Below are 6,566 nucleotides of genomic sequence, written 5' to 3'. Positions count from 1 at the left end.
CTACAAGCGATCTACTTCAAATTTCTACCACGAGCGATCCGTGCCGGATTCCCACTGTAAGCCTTCATCCGAGCTTCCATTGTGGATGAATTTCTTTCAGATTTCTATTGCAGACAGGTCTTGGTCGAGATTTCTCGACAAATGATCTCCATCCGGGCTTCTACGAAGATTGGACTCCAATCGAACTTCTATAAGCGGACAAATGCTGGGCTCACAGAATCCAGCAGCTGGACCCCTCCAGCGGATGAACCTCTCCAGCGCCATCCGACATCCACCGCCGGTCGACCCTCTGTCGAAGTCTGCATGAAACTGAACTGCATCTGTGGAAAAACCTCTGACCGAGCTCCTACGGCAAGTGATCCTCGCCTGCAGCCTTAACGCCCAAGGCACCCCACAGGATTTGCAACATCCGAGTTCCTCTCATATGGATAGCTACCTCTCTCCACCAGGCACCTCAACCGAACTTCGACCGACAGGCCTGGACCCCCTGGCAGGCCACAGTAATGGCCATGACCCTGCTCCACTTCCTGCGATGGATTTCGTGCTGCTCCATCACTCCCTATCAGGCCACAGTAACGGCCACGACTCTGCTCCATTTTCTGTGACGGATCCCGCGCGGCTCCATCACTCCCTGGCAGGCCACAGTAACGGCCACGACTCTGCTCTACTTTCTGCGACGGATCCCGAGTGGCTCCATCACTCCCTGGCAGGCCACAATAATGGCCACAACTCTGCTCCACTTTCTACGATAGATACCGCACGGCTCCTCCACCCTTTGGCAAGTCGCGACAACGGATGCCGCTTCACTCCCCGCAACAGACTCCACGTGGCAGGTCACGGTGATGGCCACGATTCCACTCCACTACTCTTCATGACAAACTCCTCCTGACTCCGAACGGCCCACTGTCAGACGGTTACAAACGTCGCTATCGGTCTATTGCCCCCTCCGCCTATAAAAAGGGGGTCTCAGATACGTTATTCTCTAAGCTCTCATTTTCTATCTCAAAACTCTGCTAAAATTTTCGTTCGAGCACTCCATTCTTGTTGAGACAGAGAACTGACTTGAGCGTCAGAGGGTCTTGCCGGAGCACCCCTAACTCCGGTTTAGACTTTCTTTGCAGATCCCGGCGGCGATCGCAACTCCCTCGACTCCAGCTTCTCCGACGCAGGCGAATTTTTGCACCAACAGTTACCTCAATTAAAACTAACATATATATATATATATATAAAAATATAATTATTTTATTTTTAAAAATTTTAATAAATTTTTAAAAATTATACTTTAAAGTCTTCACAGATTATTTGTAACAATCTAATTTTAAGAGAAGTGGATATAATATAATATTATTAAATAAGATTAGATACATAATGTGTGTTGTGTTATGTGATGACTGTTCCTTGACCTGGCTGAAATTTTACATACATATATACAGTGTATATTATTTATATATAAATATAAACTTACGGCTAAAACTATGTAAAAGCCTCAAAATTTTATTGAAAAACTTTTAAATGTTGGTGGATGTCTGGCCAGAACACCACCTCCTAAGATTTTTTTGATACTGCACGATGCGGCAGAAAAAAAGAAGAAATAAAATAGAAAATAATCAAATATATGAATCAGTCAAAAAAGAACTCACCTCCACAGGACATGCAAACTTCACTATGAGAAAAAAAAATATTACAAGAGAAGATCTCACCCTCAACCCTCGTATATTTAATTTTTCTCTCACAGAAAGTTCTTTCTTACAAAAGCTCTCTCTCTAGAAAAACCCCTCTGAAGCGATCGCTGTCCGCTATCCAGGAGCCCTGCTCCTCCTCACGGTACAGCGTCTGCTCTCTCTGGTTCGGGTTTTCTGGGTCTTTGACATGACAAAACTACGCCACAGGAACCACACTCCCTTCTGTTCACGAGATCGGCTTTTTAAAGGCTTAAACCTGACTTAGATTAGGATTAGAACTCCTAATAATCCCAGAAGAACCTCCTAGAATCGTCGGATCATGACCGGCAGCTCCCAGAGCTGTCCGATCGTGACCTGATCCACGAAACAGTCTCATAGACTGCGAGAAATGCCTAAGAAATGGCTTCGATCCATGATGGACTACAAGAAATGCATGGGAAACACCCATGCGATCCATGGTGGACCTCCTGTGCACCGCTCGATCCACGGTGGATCAGGCTACGGGCTCCCAACGTGAGCTCGCATGGGCCTAGGCCGCACCGGCTCGTGTGCCTGGGCCTAAGCCATGCCTCGCGCGCGTGCGCCCGGGCCTGGACTGCACGGTGTGCCGCGCCCTGCATGCCCGGGCCGCATGCTGCCGCACCTGGGCCGTGCACTGCCACGTGTGGCCGCACCACCACCGCTTCAGACTTCGTGCCAGCTTTGATTGATCGTATCTCAACCATCCAGACTCCGTTTGGAGTGATCTTGATCTCGTTGGACTCCATTTTTCATCACGGACCTCGTTGTAGGCTCAATATGGATCGAATTTCAAAGTATCAAATCTTAACAATCTCCACCTCAACTCGACATTCGACCTCCTCCTAACTTCGAGAGCTTTTGGATCTCCTCTCCCCATGCCCTGAGGCAATCGCCTGCTGATCATGGATGGGCAAATATGAGAGTCGAGCCAGGCTGCTCGATCCCATCTTCATCGTGTGCTGTGCTCCTCTTGAGCTGAGACATACTCGGGGCATCATCCTGCGGTAATAGGAATCTCACCTTGTGATATCGCCTTTCATCCTTCCGAGTCTCCTGTCTCGTGCCCGATCCACCTTCACTTGGAGCTCCACCTCGCTCCGGACTCCTCTTGGCTCCTAAAGCTCCACCTCACACTGGGCTCTCTGTCAGATAATAATGTCCTCTCCTCTTCTTTCTCTCCAGAACAATCCTATCATTGCGTAGCACCTTTAGGATTTCTCCACCAGCTACCGTCCTGTAACCTCTCGAATTCAATTTGCTCAGTGAGATAAGATTCTGTCTGAAATCGGATATGTATCAGACCTCCCCCAATCTCATCACTGCATCATCATGTATTCCCCAACTGATCATTCCGATGCCTCTGATCGCACAGCATGATCCATCCGACAGATAAACAGTACCCTCACTGTTCTCGAGGGAGTCAAACTGCTCTTCTCTACAACATACATGATAGGTGCATGCAGAATCTAAAATTCACTGCTGGGAAGAAGTAGATATCTTCTTCTGAATTGCTACTGGCCATCGCTACAATAGCCATCGTCCGATCTTTGAGTTGAGAGCATTCTCTAGTTAGATGTCCCAACTCGTCACACTGGTAACACCTGGTCTTGCTCAAGTCCCTCCTGGACTTGGATTGCCCTTGTCGTGATCTCCTATCGCTCCGTCTACCGCCTCCTGCTCCTCCAAAAATCACCAAAGCTGAGCTACTACCACTTGGACTCAAAGTTGGGTTCTCCCTTCTGAGAATCTCATTCTGGAGTATCGCCGCGGTGACTTTGTCCATCTTGATGGTGCTCTTCCCCACTAGAAGAGCAGTCACCAAAGATTCGTATGAAGGTGGAAGCAATGCTAGCAAAACCAGCGCCCTGATCTTCTCTTCAACATTCTCACCAACATTGAAGAAGTCGGTGAGAATCTTTTGGAAGTGGCTTAGATGCTCCTGCATGCTCTGTCCCTCAGTCATCCGCAGCTGTTAGAACTGCCTCCAGAGGAAAAGAGTGTTGGTGAGAGATTTTACCATGTACAACTCCTCGAACTTCGACCACAGCACCATCGGAGAAGTCTCGCTAAGCACATGGATCACCACCTCATCTGCTAGATATATGCAGATGGTACTCACCGCCTACATCTGGAGCCGCCTCTAATCCTGCACCTCCATGGTGGTCGGCTTCTCCTCGTATAAGAGAACATCAATCAACCATTGCTGGATGAGCACGTCCTTCACCTTTGCCTACCACAAGGAGAAATTACTCTTTCTATCAAACATGTTGATCTCCATCTTGATTGATCATGTCTTCTCCATCTTCAGTCTTGCTCACCATCGTTGTAATCTGCATCCTTGTATCGCCTTGCTCTGATATCACTTGTTAGTGGATGTGTGCCAGGATACCACCTCCCAAGATCTTTTAGATACCGCACGATGCAGCAGGCAGAAAGAAGAAATAAAACAGAAAACAATCAAATACGTAGATCAACCAAAAAAGGGCTCGCCTCCATGGAGCATGCAAACTTCATTATGAGAAAAAAAATATTACAAGAGGAGATCTCACTCTCAACCCCCGTACATCCAATTTCTCTTTCACAGAAAATTCTCTCTTACAAAAGCTCTCTCTTTAGAAAAGTCCTCCTGAACCCCTGAAGCGATCGCTGTCCGCTGTCCAGGAGCCCTGCTCCTCCTCACGGTACAATATCTGCTCTCTCTCTGGTTTGGGTTTTTTGGATCTTCGACCTAACGAAACTGTACCACAGGAACCACACTCTCTTCTGTTCATGAGATCAGCCTTTTAAATGCTTAAATCTGACTTAGATTAGGATTAGAACTCCTAATAATCCTAGAAGAACCTCCCAGAACCATCAGATCGTGACCGGCAGCTCTCAGAGCTATCCGTCGTGAACCGGTCCACGAAACAGTCCCATAGACCATGAGAAACGCCTAAAAAATAGCTTTGATTCACGATGGACCATGAGAAACGCATGGGAAATGCCCATGCGGTCCTGTGACCACCCAGTCCACAGAACCTCCTGTGCACCGCCCAGTCCACGATGGATCAGGCTACGGGCTCCCAGTGCGGGCTCGCGTGGGCCTAGGCCGTGCCCACGCGCGCGCTTAGGCTTGGACCGCACCCCGTGCGCATGCGTCGGGGCCTGGACTGCCCTTTGGGCCGTGCCACCGCCGCCGGCCGCCACCAGTCCTTCACCGCTCAAAACTTCGTATCAGTTTCGATCGATCGTATCTCGACCATCCAGACTCCGTTTAGGGTGATCTTGATCTCGTTGGATTCCGTTTTTCGTTGTGAAATTCGCTGTGGACTCAATATGGATCGAATCTCGAGACATCAAATTTTAATATTGAAATCTTAAAATATGCTAATTTTCATGATAACCCTCCATCTAAACTATCAATTTCTTTTTTTTTTTTTTTTCGTAAACCCAAAGAAGAGGTTGAGAGCCACAACCTACAAATCCCCATCATGATGTTATATAATATTTAATTAAAATATAATTGAAAATCCAAACTCGCTGTTTTAATTGCAAAAAGTTCAATCGTTAAAGCTCATATTTGAACTCGTTCATTAAAAACTTGTCCCAAATAGGAAGATTGAAATAAGTTGCATTCATAGATTTTTTTAAATAGTAGATCCAAGTTGGATCCATGGCTCTGTGTGCCATGTCACCACATTCACTCATGCAAACACGAATGGCTCAGCTGGCTGTAATGTGCACATGCACAACTTGTCACAAGCACGAGACATACCAAGTTGGAACCATTTGACTTTGCTTATTTGCAAGCTTTATTATACTTTTATTCTGGGATTATTTGCAAGAATTAAGAGGAAATGATTGGGCTAGCCGTCCAGGTGGATTTTTTACCATATAATCTTTAGTATCTTTTGGCACTTATTGCAAACTTAAGGATTTATTTAAATATTTCTATAAAATTGGATTGAAAATTATATAAAAACCGGACCGATTGACCCATCCAACTTACATTTTCTAAGAGCCTATCTAAATTCAGCCCAGATCCTAACCTTTGGACTCCATGAAGTCTTTTTTTCCTTCCATTTGGGTTGGGTGGTTTCCTTTTTTTTTTTTTTTTTTAAATAAATACCATCCAATTTGGGTTGGGTGGTATTTAATGGATATAAGGTCACACTTGAATAGATGGCCTAGCCCATGAATCATTTAGTATGTTTTGCCCAATCACATAGGAATATCCAAACGTGCCCTAAATGGGCTACCATTCATACCTAGTTCTTTTTAGTTGTGTTCAAGCCTAGTTGAGAAGTATTTGGATCATATTGTATAAATAGAGCTCACATATAGGTATTCTACGTAGGTCAATTTATGCTCTCTCTTTCTTCCAGCAAACAGCCTCTATCTTATCATTCGTTCGACCTTCTATTTTTCACCAAATTCTCTGTTTTTCTATTCCATTTTCCCATGATTTTACTAGAGGAGCCATTAGGTCAACAACTCCACATGTTTTGACTATGCTAGGAAGGAACCAAGATCTATTACCTTGGGAGTATTAGCTATTCATCTGTGAGAAAGAATCGAAAATGCTCTTTGATTGTGCCTAGCATGCCTCTGATCCAAGTTTTCCTATACCTTTTATTGGTTCTATAAATCAAATTTGGAACATGATCGTCCATCATATCAAATTCTAAGTTTTGATTTATTTTCAATTTACCTCCAAAAATCTAAGAGCATTGTTGGGCATAACTTTTAAATAATAAAAATATAAAAAGGAAAGGAAAAGAAAGAAGATGGAAGGCTCTGGGGGGGTTCTAGACCTCCTAAAAACCACTTTGAGAATGGTAAGCTTCCATGAAAACATGATTTCCATTCATTGATAATACATGA

The sequence above is a fragment of the Elaeis guineensis genome, chromosome 8, assembly GCF_000442705.2.
Source record: "Elaeis guineensis isolate ETL-2024a chromosome 8, EG11, whole genome shotgun sequence".
In the NCBI taxonomy this organism is placed as follows: Eukaryota; Viridiplantae; Streptophyta; class Magnoliopsida; order Arecales; family Arecaceae; genus Elaeis; species Elaeis guineensis.
Note: the sequence above shows the minus strand (reverse complement) of the source record.